Here is a 24,132-nt window from a genome sequence, read left to right on the forward strand (position 1 = left end):
ACCTGGGAGCGCGGCCGGGACGGCAGGGCCAGGTCGCGAAGGACCGGGCGGGCGGGCGGGACGAGCCAGGCGGGGGCGGGGGGCGGGGCCAGCCCCGGGGGCGGAGTCCCGGCCTCACCTGGTTCACCTTCTTAAAGGGACAGTAGGGAAGGAAGGAAGGAAACTTGTTAGACAGGTAATAAACTTCACACACCGGAGGCGTCTTGACCCGAATGAGACTGCCGGCGCCGCCTAGTGGGTGGAACTAGGAATTGACTAATCCTTTCCCAATTCGGATCCTCGACCCAACCCAGTCTTGATCCAGCTTTTAACCTAATTCTACCTTTGACTCGAACCACACCCTTATATTCCTTTCGCTCCCTTCTGCAGGCCCCAGAACTGTAGTAGACACCCGGAAAGGCAGGGGTAAGAGACGTGTCTTCATGCCTTAGTAGGAAAGGCTTAGATTACCACAATGGGAGGCGGGTACAACTCTTAAGGAAGCACCTGGGAGGTTAGAAGAGGAAGCAAGCCCAGCCAGCCCGGCACGTTAGGTGAGTTGTCAGGGAGAAGATGGTGTGACCTGGGTTTTCAGTGGCAGAGATTGGGAAAGGCGTGAGCAAGGCCTGAAGGCAGGGAGCCCCCAAGGTGCACTCAGAGTGGTGAATGGACCAGTTTGACTACTGGGGTGCAGGATTTGTCTTGGGAGCCAGGGCAGAAAGGCAAGTGCAGGCCAGAGCAGGGAAGGTCTTGATAAACATGTGAAGGGGGTTGAACCTTGCCATGCACTTACAGAGAGACACGAGGGATGATGTTTCCGGCTCAGGTGGCAGAGGATATTTTAACTCTATCTAGTAGTGTCGAGCCATGTGCCTTCCTATCCTCTCGTAGATTGCCTTACTTTCTTTCTTTCTTTTTTTCTTTTTTTTTTTGAGTTGGAGTCTCACTCTCTCTCAGACTGGAATGCAGTGGCCGCTCCCGGCCACTGCAGCCTCGAGCCACTGGGCTCCGGTGATCCTTCCGCCTCAGCCTTCCAAGTAGCTGGAACTAGATGAGGTCTCGCCAAGTTGCCCAGGCGGGTCTCGAGCCCGCAGGCGCAGGCAATCCACTCACCTCAGCCTCCCAAGGCGCGGGATTACAGGCTGAGCCACCGAGCCCGGCTGCCTTATTTTCTATTTAATAAGTGTTTATTCCATTTCTGATATGTATGCATTATGCTCTGAAAGCACCGAAGAAGAGTAAGACAATCCCAGCCCGATGCAAGCCATTAGTCTGGGGAATGCTGGGGGCCCTGGAATAAAGGAGCACACACAGCAATGACTGGCAGAAGCAGACCTCAACCAAGGTGCACCCAGGGGCCGCAGTGGCTCAAAGGGGAGTGATGCATTTGCTGAAGAACAGGCTGGAGGCTCCACTCCTGGCCTCTCCTCCCTGCACCCCTCCCTGGCTCCATCCCATTGGGGTGAATCATTCACAGTTGTTCTGTCATTTAAATGACTGCCTGTTTGGGTCACTGTGGGAAAGAGAGGTTGTGAATTATAGGTGTTTTTTTGTTTTGAAAAATTAATGTTTCTGGGTCCCCCTCCCATTTTTAAATATAAATAAGTAAATGACAAACACGGCTCATAATTTTTTGGCTTAGACTATTCCTGTTGGCATAAATACATGTAATCCATGTTAGAAAATTCATGTTGAGCAGACAGAAACAAAATGGAAAGTAGAACCCTTTCTCCTCCAACCCTCCAATTTCTGTTAACCACCATTAACTGTTTCTTGTGATTCCCCCAAGATTGTCTTCCCTTGTGTTTATTTTCCCCTCCCTCTCCCTCTACTCCACACACACACCTTAAAAATATGTATACAGTAGGCTGTGGCCTGTGACAGACAGGCTGTGCACCAGGGGCCTCTTTTCTAATGTTAAAGACTTTGGGAAGGAGGAGGAGGCTCCCGCTGGCTCGACGGGGTCACGGCTTTGTGATTTCAGCAGGGAGGAATGGGCAAAGGGTGCAAAGCCAACAGAAGGGGGGAAATGGAGCAAGCTTTGGACAATTGCTGCTGGGAAATAGGCCAGACCGTGGTGAGGTAATGCATGTGCTCGTTGCTGTAGTTTGTTAAAGTTACAAGACCCTTGGGACTCAAGGGAGTTGGGGGTGGGGGAGGCGGGAGGCTGCTCCATGCAGTGAGAGGTGGAGTCTAGAGCCCTGGAGAGAACTCTTGCTCCTGTTTAAGGCTTGATTCTCTATCCTGGTCAGAAAGTCTCACAAGTGGGAATGAACACCCACTTTCTGTGTCTATTCAGGACATTTCCTTCCCATGTTTGTCGTGAGAGGAGGCATGTCTTTGATTTGGGGCTCTGTTCTTACTAGCAGCACAACTTCTGTCAAGTTATCAACACTCTATGGATCTCAGTTTCCATAGACCTAGATGACCTCTTAGATCACCCATTTCTAGGGTGGTCTTGGACAGTGGAAAGATATCAGGATTCTGAGTTAGAAGTCTTCAACTGGTTTCTTTAGACATTCTGTGTCTCTGTTTCTTAGCTATAAAATGGGATTAATCATATCATAGAATGGGTATAATGATCAAAAGAGGAGAAAGTGCTTCATTACATGTAAAGTCCTGAGCAAATGTTATTTGCTAAAACAATGGTGGCAGTTAGGACTGGCTGAAGTTCTGCAGGCTCCCAGCGGAACAGCCTTTAAGACTAAGACATTATTTTTTTTCCTTTCAAAATCAACTTTATTGAGTGATAACTTGCATTAAAAAAAACTGCTGTCATTCCAAGTACACAGTTCAACGAACTCTGACAAGTGCATATGCCCTTGTAACCACCACCTCACTCAAGAGACAGAGCACTTTCACAACTAAAAAAATGTTTCTGGGTGCTCCTTTAATCAATCCCACACCCACCCCCAGTCTTTGGCCTTTTGTCGGTGTAGGTAAGTTTGCCCTTTCCAGAATTTCCTGGAGTCCCTGGAGTCTGGCTTTTTCCCTTTAGGGTGATGCTCCCTAGATCCACCCCCGTCATTGCAAGCATCAGCTGTTTCTCCTTTTCATTGCTGAGCACTATTCCCTGTAGAGATGTTCTGAGACATCATTTAGCTCTACAAAATCAAACCCCCGAATTCTTCCTCTGCTTTGGTCTCCCAGGAGCCATAGGCCTGTTTGCTGACAGGGCCTCCCAGAGGATGACACTTCCCTTAATCTGTCTGGCCCATTCTCACTCTGTAGTAGGAAGAAAAGTCTCTTAGGCTCTGGCTTGTTCTGGCAGCTAGACTTTAACACTATCCTTTTCATACTGCCCCTTTTTATCCACTGCCTGGATCTTTTCTGACCTGGCATAAGGTGAAATTACACTGAACGTAGGCATGGTCTTATATATCCATAAAGCTGGTTAAAATGCAATTTACATCACCAGGAGGACAACCCAGTAAGCTGCTAGCAACCACTATGAGAGCATTAGTGCAAAATCATTAATCAGACTAGTATCAGGTCCACTAGTAAGGGCTTTAGTCTCATGGGTGGGACCAAAACAGCTTTGTTGGCTGTGTTGGGCCAGCCTGCACTTGTAGGCAGTGAGATCCACAAGACTGTGTGGGCAGAAGGAAGGGAAGAAACAGCTCTCTGCAGTTGCATTCTGGAGGATTCTGCATGTCTTTGATCGCAAGCCTAGCGTGGTCCTTCCCTTTCCTTCTCGCCTGTGCGCTTACCTATCTGTTCTCTGATCCTGGTTTACCATCAGGCAGCAAGGGTGGGGATAATGATAGTTACCATTTATGACCACACCTAAGCATGCTGCTGGGGCACTTTACATACATTGTTTCATTTACTTCTCACAGCAACCTTCTGAGGAAGGTATTATTAGTTCCATTTTATAGGTGGAAAAATCCAAACACAGGGAGTTGTCAAAGTCAGTTGCAGAATCTGGATTTGAACCCAGTTCTGTCCGACTCCCTGTCCTGTGAGCCTAACTCTTCTTCCCCGTTTCAAGAAGCAAATGTGTTAGGGAACAGCTTATCTTTTGTTTGACTACCCCTCCTCCACCCCACCCGAGGGTAACAAATAATCTGATTTAAAACACCATGGATTAATTAGGTTTGCCGGTTTTTGAACTTTATGAAATGCAGTCATCTGACTTGCCTACTTTGGTGTCTGAATTCTTTCATTTACCATTATGTTTGTGAGATTTATTCCTACGGTTGTGTGTTGATTCATCCTCATTACTGTGTTGCATTCCATTGAATGAAGTACACCTTTTTGAAAACCTCTTGACCAGTTGTTAAATGTTCTACATTTGAGTTACTGCACCGGGTGACTCCCATGGTTAATCTGGATTGTCTGTGTATCTCTGAGAAGCTTAATCCTCCCAAAAGGTATTTCTGTTTTTCGTTTGTTTGTTTGTTTTGGGGTCAGGGTCTCACTCTGTTGTCCAGGCTGGAGGACAGTGTATGATCACGGCTCACTGCAGCCTTGCACTCCTAGGCTCAGGCGATCCTCTCACCTCAGCCTCTTGAATAGCTGGGACTACAGGTGCATGCCACCATACTTGGCTAATATTGGTTTTCCCACTAGGTGGCTCTCTATACTGCTTAGGCTGGTCTCCAACTCCTGGGCTCAAGCAGTCCTCCCACTCTGACCTCCCACAGTGGCTGGGATTACAGATGTGAGCCATTGAGTCTAGTTGGTATTTTCGTTTTTAAGGAAGAGGTTTTGCTGACTCAAATAGCTTTCTAATTGATTATATGCAGAGGTGGTCTGTGAGTAGTGCCACAGGCCCAGGTTATATATATACTACCCACCCCAACCCTGTATGTCCTCCCTTCTTACGATCACTTTGCTAAGAGGAAGACACCCAACATTGTTTAGGTAGCTGAGTCTTCAGGCTAGAAATAAAACCGTTTGGAGACAGAGGCAGTTTTCTCTGAGATGTCAGAAGCAAAGTTATCTATTTGAAGGTTTTAGTATTGCTACTTCATTGCCATGTGATCCTGGGCAAAGCACCTAGCTTATTTGAGCTTCAGCTGCAAAATGGGGGAAATGGTAATAAAGATGTTGGTCATAAACACCTACCTCACAGCGTATGAGGCAAGTCCAAGTATGAGAAAGTATGTAAGTAAAAGCTCTGGATACCACCATGCAACTTAAGGGTATTTTTTATTTTTGTGTCCTCCTGTATAGGTTTATTTGAAAGATAGATTTGAGATAATCAAGGGTAAAGTCTGCTGAAGGAAGAAGGACCCTGAATAGCATCAGCTCTGGATTAAAAGCAATGTTTGGTTGAAGCTTGGATCTCAAGACGAGGCGAGAAGAGATTAAAGAAAGAGCTAAGGCAGATCACTCTTGATCCTTTTACATTATGATACATTATGAAAATAAATACCACTCTAGCACTTTCAGGGCATATTGCAAGTCTCCCTGAACTTATTTTTTAAATCCAGTATGTATCTCTGCAATATTAAAGAGTCTTTAAAGCATACTGTTTGTTTTAGAGGCAAGAAGGTAGTGGAGAAGCTGTGAGCCTGCTCTGCATTCTAGTGTGGGACACAGAAAAGGAAGCTGAAGTTGAAGAGTGAATGTAACAGCTCAGGGAGCGAGACGGGCTTGTTTCCAGAGCTGATAGGAGAGAAAAAGGGGGTCATGTGGGAACTCACTTGGGGTTATGCATTCCATCCCAGCCTTTATCTCAACACCCTCCTTGCCCCTGTTCTGAACAGCTCTCACACCAAAGTAAACATAAAGCCAATTCACAATTGCCCTGTTATTTCATTTGATTTCTGGAGTGGAGAAATGAAAATATGGAAGGTTAGTCACGTGAAGAGGCTGTGACTCAAAATTCCTTGTGATAATGTTTGTGTGTGTCTCACGAGAAATCATTGGGTTTCTACCTTAACTTGTTTGCTTGACTGCCTGAGAAGATAGTGTTGCTAGCCTGAGAAATTAATATGCTGCATTAATGCTTGGGCAGGTAGAAGCGGGGGGGGGGCGGGGAGGGAAAGGAAGAGAACAAATGTGTCTCAGTGAATTGGGGCATGTCAGAAATTTAATAAGAACAGGTTGAGACAAGTGTTAAAACACCAGAATCCCCCGGGAGCACAGCAATAACTTGGTCCTTGTCAAAAAGTTCTCCGGTTAGATCTCAGGAGGGGAAGAGAAAGGGGTGAGTCAACCATGTTTTGAAGTCAATTTTAGTTTAGCTAGCATAAGAGAGGAGAGGGCTGGTATAGACCGTCAGCTTTGTATTCTGGATTAGGTTAGTATAGTTTATTTGAAAAACGTACAATTTTATTTCTAGTCTAGGTTAGGAGTTCTGGGGAACTAACTTTTGCAAAGTGCTGCAAAGAAGACTGGATTAACCCCCACTTACTGTTTGAAGTTACGGGTCCTACAGTTTGGAGGTAATATTATCCTGTTGTCCTATAATAGAAGTATTTGATAAGTATGGGACCTCTTAATTAGCAGAGACTGGATTCTTTAAAATTTTGTTTTGAAGAAGTTATTTATAAAGGAATTCTATTGGGGCAATTTATAATTTCTTCTAACAAGTTCTAGTCAGACTGCGACTATTATAAATTTATGCACCAAGAAACATACATGTTTGTACATACAGATAACAACCACTTCTATTAAGAAATTAATGTACACATTTTCCAATCTATCCCTGAGTTTGGAAAAGACCCAGGTCATGGGTCATAAAATATGAGAGCCACCTAGTGGGACAAATTGATAACTTCATCTGTATCCTCAAATTCCAGGTGTGCTAGCCACAGATAATTTCTGTTTATAAAATCTTAGAATATCATGGGAATATTTATCAACACGATATGAAAGTGACAGTGATTTTCATATATTCCTATTGTTATAAAGATGATATGCTCTTAGGCTAGAAAGTAACTTTCTTAACTTGACTTAGTCATCCCAGTAATGATAGCCTTCTGTCAAGGTAAGAAAAGGAGGGAGGAACTCACAATGATGTTGTCTGACTTTCTGACTTTCTGCTTTGGACACACAGAAAAAAGCAGAGACCGAGTCATCTAGGAGGCACTGACCTGGAAAAAAGAGTGCTCACTATTTGCAATGTGTCTGTTAGTCTATGAGCTAGAGAGATGCCTACACTCTGATTAAGCCTTCTTACTCTGTAGATGCCATGTCATCTGGGCAGAGCCCTGGTTAAGATAAAGCGACTGACGTGTTCCTTTCCTTTTTTCTTTTTCTTTCTTTTCTTCCCCTTTCTCCTCTCCTCCTCTTATCCCCTTCCTCTTTCTCTTTCTCTCTCCCGCCCTCCCTTCTTTCCTTTCTTCCTTTCTTTCCTACCTTTTTTTCTTTTTCAAATAATTCTTGGGAAGTACTATATTAGACCAAAATTAAAACTCGATACCCATTGCACTGGGAGTTTAATTTACTTAGAAAGTTTTGTTTTTGAGAGACACTGGGGGTTAGGGAAATGTTATTTAGCAGCCTCTACATTCTATAGAATCTCTGCTTTCTGCCTTCTGTGTGTAAGATCTTGGACATTTTTCTTAACCTCTTTGAGCCTGGGCTTCCTCACATGTTAAATAGGTTCAATTTACCTTCCAGGAGCACCTCTGGGAGGGGACAGCACCCATGTGGGAGGTGATTCTGGCAAACCCTAAGGTAGAGGCAGAAGCCAACAGCCACAGAAATACAGGAGGCTCATTTTGATGACAACAATGTGAAAAAAGGTGGCTTTTGTGTTGGGCCTGGTAGATTGACTTCAATAGGCAGCTTTTTTTCATTCATTCAACAGAAATTTATGGAGCCCCTATTATGAATCAGTCACTGTTCTAGGTAAACAACAAAATAGAGAGAGAGAAAGAAACTCCAAACCCCTCCCTCAGTGAGCATAACTTCAAAGAGAGGAGACAGACAGTACATAAATAAATAAAATAAATTTTTTCAGATGGTGAGAAATATTGGAGAAAAATTAAAATAGAGAAGGGGAGTATGAATTATACAAAGCAGTCTCTATTATATCAACAGGGTGAGTTTTGAGGAGAGAACTGAAGGAAGGAGAGAATGAACCACAAAAATCATTGGAGGGAAGGGCAGCCCAGGCCAAAGACATATCCCATACCCCAGGTCAGGCCAACTTGGGGTTCACAGAAGGGCAGGAAGACCAGAGTTTTAGGTGGGAGATGGTTAGAGAGGCATTGTGAGGGGAACAGCGTACATAGGGTTTTCCAGGCCATCTTAAAAGCTTTGGCTTTGCCAGGTCGGTGGCTCAGCCTTTAATCCAGCACCTTGGGAGGCTGAGGTGAGTGGATTGCCTGAGCCCGCGGGTTTGAGATCCGTCTGGGCAACTTGGTGAGACCTCATCTCTACAATAAATAAAAAATTAGCCGGGCGTGGTAGCGCGCGCCTGTAGTGCCAGCTACTTGGAAGGCTGAGGTGGAAGAATCGCCGGAGCCCAGCAGGTTGAGGCTGCGGTGGCTGGGAGCGGCCACTACACTCCAGTCTGGGTGACAGAGTGAGACTCCAACTCAAAAAAAAAAGAAAAAAAGCTTTGGCTTTGACTTTGAGTGAGATGGGGACCATTGTAGGGAGTCCAGTCAAAGGAGATGCATATTCTGACTTACCTGTGAAGCGATCTGCCTGTCTACTATGTGGAGTATAGACGGGGCAGGGCAAGGGTAGGGGACAGGGGACAAAGCAGGGACAGGTTAGGCGGCTGTTGTCTTGGTTAAAATGAGAGATGACAGGGCTCAAAGCAGGCTGTCAGAGACTGCGTAGGGGTGGCAGAGAATCATCTGTGCAGTCAAAGTTGTTTCAGGCCTGGGCAGGCCACAGCTCCACACCTGTACAACATGGGAAAGTGACGTCTGTCTAAGGCATGGTATAGGGTTGTGTGGTGGGCTGGTTGGGATGAGGAGGGAGAGTTGGGAGATGAGCTCATGCTGGAGATGGCCAGATTACAGAGTCTAACATTTTGAACATGGGAGCCACGTGCTCAGAGGAGGGTTTTGAACTCTGGTGGCCAAATGGAGGAAGGGGTGGTAGAGTCAGAGGCTGGTGGTAGAGTCAGAGAGACAAGGACCCAGGGAAGACAGAGTAAGAGCTCAAATTTGGGCAGCGAGTGGAAGGAGGGAGGGGAAGAGTGATATTTCACTTGAAGGGTGTGTTGGCTGCTTAGATGTGGAGGTGAAGGAAGTTAACCAACTCCTATAATCAGATTAACAGAGTTACGTGTTTGGTCTTAAAAAGTCCAGTTTCAATGTGAAGACTCGGAAGGGGAAGGTAGGAGGAGGGTAGGGATAAAAAACTCACCTGTTGGGTATAATGTGTACAGGTGGGGGTGGAAAGTACATTTAAAGCCCAGGCTTCTTTGCCACTATACAATGCATCCGTGTAACCAAAGATCATTTGTACTCCCTAAAGTCATTGAAATAAAATTTTTTAAAAAATAAAATGAAATAAAAATGAAAAAAATAGAGTAGTGGTGCTTGAATAAATGCCCCCCAGGCAAATGCTTTAGCGACCTTGATGATGCAGTAGGATTTTGTTTGGCTGATGGGGGACTTTGAACAATAGGGTTGGCAGTGGAGAATGAGAGGCAGGAAACCAGAAAGTCCTAGAAGAGAATCGTTGGGAGAAGGTTAGGAAATCGATGGAGATATGTCAGATGCTCAGAAGAAGAGCATTGGTTAAAAGCAGCCCCATAGGCCAGGTGCAGTGACTCACACCTGGAATCCCAGTACTTTGGGAGGCCGAAAGAGGGAGAAACACTTGAGACCAGGAGTTCGAGACTGGCCTGGGCTACATAGCGAGACCCTGCCTCTACAGAAGATTAAAAAACCAAAAACAACCCAGGTACTTAAGGGAACACTTAGGAAGATTTGCAGTGAGGCGTGAGGTGGAATGTAGACTTCTTCTCTGTTCTCCCACAGTGCCTTGTGTAAAAACTAAGTCATCATGGGGTGCTTTTGAATTTAGAGTGTTGTTTTTTTTTGGAAGAGTGGCATACCAAGGACAGTTACCCATGACTAGGTCAGTCTTTTTATTTCCCTTTGTTGCTTGTCACCGGGTAGAACAAAATGAGCAAAAATTTTAGCTAAGTTCTTATACTTTTCTAACCCTTTCTCTGTTTAATGTGTTCTATTCTGCTCTTCTCATTCTCCTGTTTTGCTCTCTGCTTCTGCTCTGTGATGTGAATTTTCCTTTGTATCTCCCAACAGTCTACCGGGATTAAAAATAAAGGTCACTTTCCAACAGCGCTTTTGCTTTCCAGTCTCTGCATCAGTGCGGGTGTCTCCCACTGTCCTCCCTGCTGGGCTGGCCTTCTGCCAAAAGGTTGTATTTGTCTGTGAGGGGCTCTGAAGTTTACTCAGTTCTTTATTAATCTTTTATTTCCTTGTGAGGATTTGTTTAATCTTTATCACTTTTTTTCCAGCTTGAAATATATCCCTCACTGTCTTTTTACAATACTCAAAACTGAAAGAAAATCCAACCAACAGAATAACAGAAGGATGGCATTTACTTGTCATTATCATAATTATTGTTACCTTTATTATCAAGTCTTTGTGAAGTACCTAATTGTAACTGGATAGTGGGGAGAGCATTGGAAAAACACAACTATTGTACAGAAACTATTTTGGCACTTAAAGGGTAGAGAGTTGGACATCAAGAACCATGGACACTAACATGCAATGGAAGGGACCAAATGTCCTAATTTTATTGCGTAAATCCTAAGTGCCTTTGCCTTTGATCCCCCACTTTTACTAGTTATGAGACCTCAGGCAAGTCTTTCAATGTCTCTTGCCTTTGAGTGGGGATAATAAGATGTAGCCTGAAGTCAGGGCAGGACTATACGATCTCCCTGCATTCAGATCTAAAATTTTAGGAGTACTATTTACTTGAAGTTCTCAGAAACAAAGTCACAATTGATCCAGCACAATTTCAGAAGAATTCTCACTCTCCCATGAAAGAGGTCAGAGATAAGAAGGCGCTGCTAAAACGAGACGTTATATAAACCTTTAAAATGCACACTGCTGTGTAGAAAAGTTAGAATGAGGGCCTCTCCTGCACACCTCTCCAGGTGGCCCTGGGAGAGAACATTGGTAGCTCTTTTGCTGTTGTTATACAAACCAGAACTGTGCAGAGCACTTCCCACACACTGCCATTCAATCTTATAAAAATTCATGTGGTTTGCTCATTTTACTGATAAGTAAACTGAAATCTAGGAAGGCCAAATGACTAGCTCAGGGTTATACAACTGGTAATGGTCAAGGTGGTCATTAATCCCTGAAGGTCTGGCACCAGAACTCACACTCAATCACTGCATTTAACTCTCTCCTCTCTGCGTAGACATCAGGAATCTTATTAATGTGGAGTCTGGTATTTATGGCTAGGTCCTGGGGACTCTGAGGTTTAGATTGTATAAAAACTAAAGGAGCAGTAAAGAATGCTGCCTCACTGGTCCCTGGATGTCAGGGAATTCATATTCAGGGTTGGAGAGAGAGTGAAGGTGCATGAGCTAAAATGGGACACTGGTTTTGTTACCAAGGATGCTTTCTCACTATATCCACTTCCTGAGCTACCCATCTAAAGTGTGTCTCCTATGGGAAAAAAGGGTCTGTGTTTCCTTAAAGCCTCGGCTATCTAAAGTTGATGGGAAGAACACATTCCTTGGAGTTAAGACCAATTCTCTAATCTGGGAACTGTAGAGGGCCGGTGGTGAGGTTGGTCGCCAGCAGGCCAAGCAACAGCTGAGATGGACAGCAACAGCTGGCAGCACAATAGCTATGGGGCAGAGCCCCGAACAGCTGGCTGGGGGTTGGAAGCCCATAGGAGGGCTGAGTCTGCAGACTCACAGACCAACCTGGCAGGGTGCACAGAGCCTAGTGCCATTGCGATGTGTCATCTGTCCCCCAGGCCTCAGGGATCTGAGGAAATAACTACATACAAATAGATCTTTCATGTATAAAACCTCTTCCTCCACACTGGGTTACATGAATGTACTGGTCTATTGCTGTGGCTGCCTTATTGAAAGGAGTTCAAGTTTTTCTGTTGTGCTTAATATTGATCATGAGCTCTGAGAGGGGCTGCTTTTTGCTGACCATAACCCAGCGATGGCTATGATGCAGTCACATGGGGTGAGGTGCCCACTTCTGCCTTAGAGTGCTTTGAGTCCTCTACTTTTCAGTTTTGGCTCGAGACCCAGGAGTTCACTCTTACCCTCCTATGGCACTCTTACCCCCATTCTGTTATGTATCTGGAATCTTCTAATGCTTCTTAGAGTCTTGGTCTGGAAAAGGGGTGGGGGCCCCAATTGACTCAGTTCTACCTCAATGGCTGCAAAGTAATTGACCTTACTCTACTGTGTTTAAAGCCCCAAGCACTAGGTGAAGCTTTAGGCCACCTGTATGGCTAATGATGATGCAGTGCTGCTTCCTGGGGTAGCAAAACCTCTGAACTGAACTGCTCGCTTCTCAGAGGTGTTCCACTCTGTGGAGGGCTCCACCTGGACTAGGTTGGGCCCTAACTCAAAGTGCCATGTGCAGAAAAATGTAGGAATTCGGCATGGCTGACCAGAGTTGTGGGGCATCAGGGTGCTGCGGGCTGGACCCAGTGAGGCTGAGGCATGCCGGGTCCCTGTGAGGTCCCCCCAGCATCCAGGGGATACTGTCCCCAGGGAGGTGGTCTTGCTGTGCCGAGTGGCTGTTCCTGTAGAAAGCTGCTCTGCACTTCAGACCAGAAACACTGGGTGACAACTGTGAAAGTTTGGGCGCAACTTTTTCCCTGGCAATTCTTTACAAAAATTTTTTATTTTAGCAGTTTTAAATGATGTAATAAATACACACGATTTCTTTGTACATGTTCAAACATTACAAATAAAGCAGAAATCCACCTTGACTACCATTCCTGATTCTACCTCATCATACTACTTAATTTTTTAAACTTTCAAAATTTCACCCCATGCATTTTCTCTATGTATATAATGTGTTTTTTGTGTATATATTTTTACATAATGGATATCAGTTGTGCACACTGTATACATTTTTCTGAGACAACTTTCTTCACTCAGCTATCTTAGAGCTTTTCCCCTACCAGTACATATATACGTAGCTAATTTTTAAAACTGGGGCAGGGTATTCCATAGTATGAATGGGGATCCCCAAAAAACTCAGAATTTATTTATAATAAATTCTGTATTTATTATTTATTATTATTTATAATAAGCTATGTATTTATTCTTACATGTTTAAACTTCAGTCACTTTCAAAGTACTCTGTTTGATGCAACACACCTATTGAAATACTTTTTCTACTGCTCAAAACAGTTTATGAGCTCATCAATTTTGATGCCTTTTAGTGCTTCTGCCATTATTGTTTCACCTCTTCCACACTGGCAAAACATTTCCCTTGGAGGACTTTTTCCATGTGAGGAAACAAAATAAAGTCACTCGGGGTAAAACAGAGTGAATAGGGAGGGTGGGGCATGGGAGTCAAGCCATTTTGGGTCAAAAACTGCTGAACACTCAGCAAAGTTTGGGCAGGCATGCTGGTAAATCATCCATCATGAAATGGGCTGGAGGGTGGGGCATGGGAGTCATCCATTTTGGGTCAAAGACTGCTGAACACTCAGTGAAATATGGGCAGGTATGCTGGTAAATCATCCATCAGGAAATGGGCATAAGTGTTGAATCTCCAAAAAAAAAAAATCACTGAAGCTGAATGCGTCCTCTTATAGCAACGCTAGCTGGTACACTGATGTTGATGGGATCCTAGAACACTTACTAGCAGGGGAAGCCTATACTTAAAGGGGCCCACCCTCCAAAACATAATTCTACTTTTCTTTGGGTCCCTCCTCGTTATTTAACTGAAGGTATTGTGTCCAGACCATTGCCCCCTTTTGAAAAAATATTGGGGAATGACTCCCATACTATGCTGAGGTGAAATTAATAAATAACATTAATTTTTCTAAAATGATTAAAAATTAATATGATATTTTAATTGCAATGGAAGAGTGTAAAAAGGCAATTTATAAGGAAACAGCATGCATTTTGATGCATAAATGACTCATATTTGATGTATAAATGACACACTGTAGCAGATAACATAATGAAGTAGACAGACACTTGTCGCTAAATGGAGATGCAAACAAATGTGACAAATCCAAATACAGACAGATTTAGGTGTGTTTTATTCTTGATTTAAATACTGTGGGTGATGTCGCCATCAATTTCATGCTTTTTCTGAGACGGTGAACAACTTATGGTAAAAATTCAAAGTGAACAAAATCCCAGTGTCCCTCAATTTATTTGATGGCTTCATTTTTAGAAAAGTCATTGTATATTCAAATTGTGCAAAAATTACTTTATGTTTATATATAGTGAAGTTCTTGGCTCAGATGTTTTTCACCCACACTAATGTCTGGCAGGACACCCAAAGTCCTTGATGGATGGGGGAAAATTCTTCATTGTGTAGATATATCCTGACTTCAACCAATAAATGCTAGCAATAACTGCTAGGATGGTAATCATCAAAAACATCCACGTAAATGTCCTAAATATCTTCTAGTGGGGAGGCACTGTACTCATTTGGAAACTATGAAGTAGTTCATTCTTTTTTTCTCCCCTAGAGTTTTGCTATTAGAAACAAACTGTAAGGAACATCCCTATGTGTGCCTATTTGTGCACACATCAGAACAATTCCACACTCAGGCGGGAATATGAAGTGTAAAACGTCTCCAGAAGATGACTCTGTTTCCCTTTCTGTTCATTTTTCTTCTCTTTGTGACTTTCAGAACTGGGTTGGAGCAGGTTCTGACTCACCTGGAAAACCCTGAGCCATGGCCTCCCTTCCATCTCTGTGAATCCGCGTTTCCCTCGGAAGAAGTCGTGTTTACCTGCCCTCCTCAGGGGGATGGTTCACTCATGATTTAAAAGAGTTCACCTATTCTCCCGTGGAGGCTTTCCTCAGTGAGTTTGACTCATCTGTAGCTTAAGTCATGGTTTCTGCTGGGAGGCTTAATCTATGGTGGTAGGAGAGTAGGTAGGTTAGACTAGGATAACTTTTTTTAATAATCTATATTTTTATTTTATTGTGGGGTACAGTTAAGGGTTAGGTATACAAATATGCTTCATTCAGGCACCTTTGTTGATAAGAGGTGTCTCCCTGTCCCCAGAGAGATATTTACTACCATTAATCCCATCTCCCTTCCCCCCATAGTTTCCCACCACTGCCAGTCATTTTCTTATGGTATTATGTTGGATGATCAAGGTCCACTATATGAGTGTAAACTAGTGCAACCTCTGTGGAAAGTAGTGTGGCGATTCCTAAAAGTTCTAAATATTGACCTCCCATAGGATAACTTTAAGGTTGTAGGAAAGTTCCAAGCTCATTGATGTCTGCAGCAGCTGATGCAACTCATGTCCGCAAGCAAGATGGCCTAGCTGTAGGAAACTTCACACCTACCTGTTAGACTCTTATCAGATACACCTGCAGCACAGAAGTCCCTCTATCCAGGATGCTTGCGGTTGATCCTTGATCACCAAGGCAGGAACTTGTTTAGAGACCCCCTGCAACATGTGCACCAATAGCTAAGGTTGACCTAAGATAATAATAACCTACTTTTACCTTCATTATAATACTATTAGCACAAAATTATCCTAGGGGAACTTCCCACTCCCTTCACACACCTGCTACCGTGACAGTACTGGTATAACCCTGTAAGGTCTAAAACTCCCCTGCCCCACGTGAGGGAGGAGGAACAGTAACCCAGCCACAAGACAACTCTTTTCTAGGAAAATCAACCCCAAAGCTCACCCCTCAGTGCCCCTAAGAATAAAAGTTATAGCTCAACAATAGTTCGGGGCAAAAACAGTGGCATGTTTCTGCCCACTCTCCCCTCTTGAGAGTGTACTGCTCTTTGCTCAATAAAGGTACTTGCTTGTTTTGATAATCTGTGTGTCTGTTTGCAAATTCTTTCCAAAAAGGAACACAAGAGCCCCGCTGTCAACCTGTTTCCCACACCAGAGGAGCATCCCTCCTCCCAGTAATAGATTCTGGAGATAATGCCAGGACCTTGAAGAGTGGGATTTTTCCAGCCACCGATGAGTTTGAATGCTCTCCTGCAAGGCTTGAGCATTTTGCTTCATTTGGTCACTGTGAGGCTAACTGTCAACCCAACTGTCTGCTCAACTGTCTGCCCCTTTCTCTACTTGATTGCTACCTCTCAACTGCTGCTGGCCTCATACTTCCTTTTCCCTATCAAAGAAGCTGGAGTGGGGGAGGTGTGAGGATCTTTTGTGCTGCAGGTGGTTCACAGGGGAAGAGGTCCTCCTCTGTGTTTTCTGGGTCTTCTCAAAAACTTCCTGAGGCATCTACAGCTAAACTCCTCTCAGCTTCAGACTCACTACTTCCTGCAGCTGAGACTTTTTTTCTGGCTCACCTTAACAGGTGGCTTGCAGAGGTGGTGGGACTTCTAGCCTATACCAAGTAGAACTGGGGTCTTGGAGTTCTCCACGACAGCAGACTTGTGGGAGTGACAAGGGCTTGCCCCTATACCTTGTAGTGTCTGAAAGCCTCAGGAGGATGGGAGACTTTCCTCTAAACATATCTAATCTAGTCATCTCTAACCTTTGTCAACTCTCCCTCTTCCCGACTTCCTCATGGTTTATCAGTATTTCTATCCCCCATGCCTTGACTATTGCACTGGCCATTGCTGTCTCTCTGTATCTACCCATGTGAGAAGACCTCGTATGTGCGTTACTGAGGTTTACACACATTTATATCCCACTGATATGGATCAGATAAGATCTCTAAAACCACTTTGTTCACCAGTCTTCAGGAATACTGGGAATCTGATAAGCTCATTACTCTTCTCACTTAATACTACTTTCTCTATCTCTGCTCTCTTGCTTAGATTCCTTCCATCCAACTAACCTTAGGCACTTGACTCCTCAAGACTGAGGCCCACAATTTCTGACTCCATGTCCTCTCTCACCAAGTTCCCATCAACTTGAACACTCCATTCCGAAGTAAAGGCCACAATCTTCCTACATATCTCTGACAATCTCTACCGTAGTGAGAAATGCTGCCTGCAGACTTGGCCTGGCCTGCCCTTGGGTCAATGTCCCAACCTCCCCCCAGGTCAGGTTTCCTCTTTATTTCATCTCACTGGGTTTGCTCTTGTAAGCTGGTTAACATATCTGGGTAATGGAGTTTGTGAGAGAGGGAATAGTCACTGGCAGGTAAGGATTTAGAAATCCTTGATGCTTTCTCTTGGTTGAAACCTACCTCATGTGAGGCTGAGAGGACATGGGTTGTGTATGCCCACTTCCAGTGAATGTGGGAATTTGTCCTGGAGTTCTATAGTGAACAGGGCCCAGGCAGGTTTGGTCCTTGGGGCTGCAGACACCAAGAATGAACACGGGGCTGGGGATGCCTGGCCTGACAGGTTGTACAAGAAGTCAGTGCTGGGGATGGCCCAGGTGACTCTTGATCTTGTGTGTGCTGCGCAAAAGGTAGAGCCCATCTTCTCTCTTTTTTTTCTCTTTCTCTACCCTAGGGGAACTGGTTGTATTCAGGTGACTCTCATGGGCGAGAAGTCAGGTTGGGGTTTTTTAAACAATTCCCCCTTCATTCTTCTTTTTTTTCCTAGATACAGGAACCAGCTCCTGTTTCCATGAACACTCCACTAGGTTATATATTAAAGCATCGGGACACTCTGTCACATAACTCCTTAAGAAGAAAAAGATGATTTTCTTTTGCAATACAGTCTGGCCTCGATATGAACTGGAAAATGAGAAACTTGAAAAATCAATGGGATTTTGAACCATAATGCCACCCACCAATTAGAACTCATTTGCTCCTAGCCAGAGCAATCAGGCAACAGAAGGAAATCAGTAAAAGAGGAATTTAAGCTATCCCTCTCTGCAGACGTTATGATTCTATACCTAGAAAACCCTAGGGTGTCTGTCAAAAGCCTACTTGCACTGATAAAGTCTCAGGTTACAAAATCACCATGGAAAAGACAGTTGCATTTTTATACACTAGCAACAAGCCGGCAGAGAACCAAATAAAAACACAATCCTATTCACAATAGCCACACACACACACACATACACACACACACAAATGAAATATAATGGCATCTACCTAACCAGAGAAGTGTAAGACCTTTATAATAAGAACTACAAAATGCTGCTCAAATAAATCAAGGATGGCACAAAGAAATGGAAAAACATCCCATGCTCATGGACTGGAAGAATCAATATTGTCAAAATGTCCATTCTACCCGAGGCATTCTACAGATTCAATGCAAAGCTCATCAAAGTACCAGCATCATTTTTCGCAGACCTGGAAATGACAGTACAGAAATTTATATGGAGCTAAAAAGCTCACGAATAGCCAAAACAATCCTCAGTGAAAGGAACAAAGCAGGAGGTATCACACTTCCAGACTTTAAATTTTATTTAAAATTGAATTTTATTATGTCATCTTGGTTAGGTTTTATTTACAATAAAAGATGACATAATACTGGTACAGGACTAGGCATACAGACCAATAGAACAGGACAGAGATTCCAGAAGTAAAAACACGAACTCTCAACCAACTCATCTTCAACAAAGCCACCACATGTAGAATGAAACTGGCTGGGTGTGGTGGCTCATGCCTGTAATCCTAGCACTTTGGGAGGTGGAGAAGAGAGAATTGCCTGAGTCCAGGGGCTCAAGACCAGTCTGGGCAACCTGGTGGGACCCTGTTTCTACAATTAAAAAAATAATAGCCGGATATGGTGGTGCGTACCTGTAGTTCCAACTGCTTAGAAGGCTAAAGCAGAAGGATCTTCTGAGCCTAGGTCAAGGATGTGGTAGCCATGAGTGTGCCACTGCACTCCAGCCTAGGTGACAGAGTAAGACTCTGACTAAAAAAACAAAATAAGTGGATCCATACCTATCACCATATACACCATAAAAATTATGATCCAACAATCCCTTTCCTGGGAATATACCTTGAGGAACATAAATCGCTCTACCAAAAAGACACCTGCACGTGCATGTTTATTGCTACACTATTTACAATAGCAAAAACATGGAAACAACCCTGCTGCCCATTGAAAGTGAACTGAATAAAGAAAATGTGGGACGTATATACAATGGAGTAGTATGCAGCTGTAAAGAAGAACAAAATCATGGCCTTTGCAGCAACTTGGATGCAGGTGGAAACAATTATACTAAGTGAACTATCACAGAAACAATGAAGTGATTACTGCAGGTTCTCACTCATAAGTGGGACCTGAACACTAGTCACATTAGCACAAGGGTGGGATCGGCAGTTGTTGGGTACTGCTAGGGGAGGGAGGCGTGCGACAACACAAAGGGTACCTGGTCCACTACTGGGGGAGTGAGGTCCACCTAGAAGGCCAACCTTCACCTGCAAGCAGCATGCTTATGTAGTAAGTCCTCACTTGTGCCCTCCAATTCTGTAATAAATAAATACATTCAAAAAAAGAACTTTTTTGCCAGAGGCAGAAAAAGTGGAATGAAATTCCAGTGTCACGGTCTTCCAACCGTTATACAAAGCCCCAAGAGCAAAGCCTAAAAAACTTGCAAGACCCAAGGGACTCAGACTCCAGGGTAAATGCCCTTGCAGAGTCAAATTTCTCAGGAAGCACTTCTGAGACCTTGCCGGCTCCATGTTCTTCCCCTGTTCCCCTCCCTGCCACCCTTCCCCTCCTGCTCATCAGCCATCTACATCTCAGCATTCATACTCATTACACTCATACTCACTACATACTCTGCACTGCTCACCAGCCTCTTACTTCGCTTCATGAAGCGCCTCTCAGTGCATGTCCCTTTTTCCGTGAGTCATCTGGGGTTATGCAAAGAGAAATTTGGCAGGTTCTCTGAGAACCCTAGTTAGTTTGTTGATGCATTTACAAAACCAACTTTGTCATTTGATCTAACTTGAGGAGATATCCAAGTATTATCCCCCACTTGTTGCACCCTTGAAGAAAAAAACCAGAATTGTGAGCACTGCCTGGGCCTCTGCAGTTGAGGTGGCAGGCTGAAAATAAGGCCATGCCTTATTCCAGATGGAGGGTGATGTATCCCTAAGTGGGATCCATTATGGGATTACCAAATGGGCAGTTTGGACTTAGGAGGAATCCTACGATAACCTGTATAATAGAGGAAATGAGAAGGTGTATGATTAGGCCCATCAATTATAACAAGGCGTGGGAAATTACACAGGAGGAAAAGGAAAACCCAGCTCTGTCCCAGGTCAGACTAGTGAAGGCCCTAAAGAAACATACAAATGTGAACGCTAACTCCCCAGATGGGCAGATAGTTCTCAACACCCGTTTCATTAGCCAGTCTGCCCCAAACATCTGGAGGAAATTATAGAAATTAGAGATGGGACCACAGACCCCCTTGACCCAGCTACTAAACACAGTCTTCTCAATTTTCAATAACTGAGACCAGACCAGGGAGGAAGAAAAAAAATAGAGAGAAAAAGAGAAAAGTCAGGTTTTTGGCCACAGTAATGTGACAGCAGCCATCTTGAGAGAGACCTGCTGGTAACTCCATGTCAAAGGGAACTTGCTTCAAATATGGAGAGTTAGGCCATCAGGGCAAATGCCCAAAGCCCAACCCTCCTGGGTTATGTCACAGATGTGGATAGAGAGGCCATTGGAAAGGGGATTTCCCCCAACCCCAAAGGGAAGAGGGGTCAAGCCCCTAAGTCATGGCCATATCTAACTGGTGGTACCTGAGGTTCTTGGCAGCTCCCCAGTGGACCATCGCTATAATAGGGGGGCGAACCACGGGTATCTATGGAGGTGGCGGAGAAGCCCACCACTCTCATGATAGACATGGGGGCTGCCCACTCAGTTTGCTTTCCTGCCCTGGATCTTAGTCTTCCAAAACCTGCTTAGTAACTGGATAACTAGAGTTGACGGAAAGCCTCAGATATGCCATTTTTCTAAGCCTCTTATTTGTATCTTAAAAAAGTATGTCATAAGTCATAAGTTCTTGATAATGCCAGAATGCCTTATAGGGAAGGGATTTTATTGAGGTGTTGGGTACTGTTAGTCTTACTGGAACAGAAGGGAATCATTTTGGTAACTCTCATAAGCTCTAACACCTCAGGCTCAATCCCTCCTGAGATTGTTAAAAGGGAAAATTCTGGGGTATGGGATCATGAAGTTCCAGTTAGAGCCATAACTGTTACTCCTATTTATCTTAAGGAAGGGGCAGAGCTTCCTTAAAAGAAGCAATATCCAATCGAAAAGGAAGCCCAAAAAAGCCTACAGTCCATAGTAGACAAGTTCCTAGAACACAGTCTCCTTAACCCACACCAGTCTCCCTGTAACACCTCTATTCTCCCAGTAAAAAAACTTAATGAGAGTTATCAACTGATACAGGACCTGAAAGCTATTAGTGAGGCTGTAGTGCCATTATAAGGCCTGACAATTAAATTCCTGAATTCATCCTAGAGAAAGTGCTACATAGTGAATATCACTATGGTCACCTTCAAAGTATTCCCCTTGGGAAGTTGTGCATTGATGCCAGTGATTAGTCCACCTGTCAAAGCAATTTAGAACTCTTTTTCTGGAATGGCCATCAGAGCTGTGGTCGTTATGACCTTTGATGTCCTGAATGTCATCAAAATGTCTTCCTTTCAATATTTCCTGAAGAAGTAAAGGAAAAAGTCATTGAGGACCAGATCAGGTGAGTAAGGAGGGTGTTTTAAAATAGTTATTTGTTTACTGGCTGAAACCTCCCTCACAGACAGCAGTGCTGTGTGAGCTGGTGCACTGTCGTGATGCAAGAGCTCCTTTGGGACAATTTTACACACACCTTTCTCATGCTAAGATTTTTAGTTAAGATTTTCCTGTTTCTCTGTTGATATTTATTTGGTATTCTGTGTTTCTCACAGTCAGCTGACAATTTTGACACACAATTGAATAAATTTTTGCAATGTTTTTGTCAGTTCTGCTTATTACTGACCATCCCAACTTCTCTTCATCAGTGATGCTTTCTCTCTCCTCAGAGAAACATGTCATCCATTTGTACATTGCCATCTTCTTCATGGCATTAGCACCATAAACCTGGACTAACATGTCCCTAATTTCACTTCCATTCTTGCCAACTTTAGCAAGAAATTTAATGTTTGTTTGTCGCACTCATTCGAACCCCGACGTTCTCACGACAACACACAAAAACGTGCAAGAAGAATAATGAATGTCAATCAGCAAGACACCACCACACATCAACATGAACACAGCTGTGAGATGTTGATGTATGAAGCTTAGGAAACCTTACTTGGTTGTTTATACATTGCTGTCCACACAATTGCACAGTGGTAAGTTCATGATCTTAATTGTTAAACCCCGTACATCCCATAGTCCCTAATTCATATGCCCTCCTGGCTCAGATCAACAACAGCAATGTCCTTCACAGTCCTAGACCTGAAGGATGCTTGCTTTAGTGTCCCATTACACCCTGACCACAATTTCTATTTGCTTTTGAATGAACCAACCCATATATCCAATACTCTCAGCAATATACCCGAACTGTTCTTTCTCAAGGTTTTAGGGACAGTCCACACCTTTTTAGTAATGCCTTTGCCCAGGATCTCAGGGATCTAAAGCTTACCAATGGAACTCTTCTCCAATATGTAGATGACCTGTTAATTTGCAGACCTTCAAAGGAGACCTCAGATGGTAATTATCACCCAGGTCCTAAAATTTTTGAGCCAAAAGAGTTATTGGATAACTGTCTCCAAGGCATATATTTCACAAACACAGGTTACATACCTGGGCTACATCTTTGCCAAGGGAACTTGTTCTCTTTCCACCCAAAGGAAAGCACTCATATCTGGTCTTACCTTGCCAAGTTCAGGAAAGCAGCTCTGAACCTTCCTGGGCATGGCTGGGTTTTGCCATATCTGGATCCCTAGCTATGGGGTACTAGCTCAGCCTCTTTATGAATTCCTCCAGAGGCCTGACTCGGAGCCCCCTGAATGGACCAAAGAGAGGAAAGAGTCTTTCCATACAATCCAGACTGTCTTAACCTCTGTGTCCACCCTGGGAATCCCAGGCCTAGATAAGCCCTTTCCCTTGTCTGTAGCTAAAAATCAGGTGGTGGCCCTTGGAGTTTTAGTACAAAAGATGGACCAAATCCCCCACTCTGTAGTCCATCTGTCTAAACTTTTGGACTCACTGGCACAAGGATGGTCCAAATGTCTAAGGGCCATGGCTGCTGCTGCTTTACTGGTATCAAAAGCTACAAAGCTTATCATGGGGCAGCCACTAGAAGTGCAAACACCTCACCAGGTGCAAAGAGTCCTAGAAACAAAAGGGCATGGTTGGCTCACTGGAGGCTGCCTAACAAAATGTCTGTTCCTGCTGCTTGATAGCTCAGAAGTGACTTTAACACTTGTCAGACCATAAATCTTGCATCCCTAATGCCTGTGCAGGAAGATTCAAAACGCCAACCCTCATGTATAGAGACCATAGAACAAGTGTAAAGTAACAGACTGGACCTCTAGGACCTGCCACTAGGTAACCCAGACTATGTTTGGTTCACTGGTGAACAGTTTCATCCACCAAGGGGTTAGAAAAGCAGGCTATGCAGAGGTAAGTCTCACTAAATCTATCAAGACAGAAGCCCTGCCTGGACACATCTCAGCCCAAATGGCAGAGATAACAGCTCTGACCCAAACCCTACAACTGGAAAGTAAACCTTCAGTTAATATCTATACAGACTCAAAATATGCACTTATGGTCCTGCAGGCCCATACAGCCATTTAGAAGGAAAGGAAACCTTTCGAAGCAAAGAATTCTCCTATTAAACACCAAGTAGAAATCCTGCATCTCTTGGAGACTGTGCAATGGCCCTAAGCAGTTTCTGTCATGCACTGTAGGGGACATCAAAGAGACCACACAGAAATCAGCAGAGATAACTGTCCGTCTGGCACTGTTGCCAGGCAGGCAACTCTAAATAAGACACCCATAACTAGTATGCCCTTGTTTCCATCCTCTATCACTAGCTCTTTCGTTCCTAAATATACAAGTTCAGAGGAGATATGGGCATCTAGCCAGGAGCTCAAAAGGACATTAAAACGATGGTGGGAATTGGATAGGAAAATCCTAGCTCCTGAAAGTCAACAGTGGCCCTTGTTAAAGGAA

General features: G+C 44.0%; 1 protein-coding gene across 1 annotated transcript in view; it reads right to left on the reverse strand.

Moving 5' to 3' along the window:
• The window catches only part of EPHA1 (EPH receptor A1), a 122,508-nt gene that overhangs the window by 15,096 nt on the left and 83,280 nt on the right, over positions 1-24,132 (reverse strand). The gene's annotated exons all lie outside the window — the stretch shown is intronic.

This window comes from Carlito syrichta, unplaced genomic scaffold, assembly GCF_000164805.1.
Source record: "Carlito syrichta isolate Samal-C Ts95f unplaced genomic scaffold, Tarsius_syrichta-2.0.1 Scaffold274072, whole genome shotgun sequence".
In the NCBI taxonomy this organism is placed as follows: domain Eukaryota; kingdom Metazoa; phylum Chordata; class Mammalia; order Primates; family Tarsiidae; genus Carlito; species Carlito syrichta.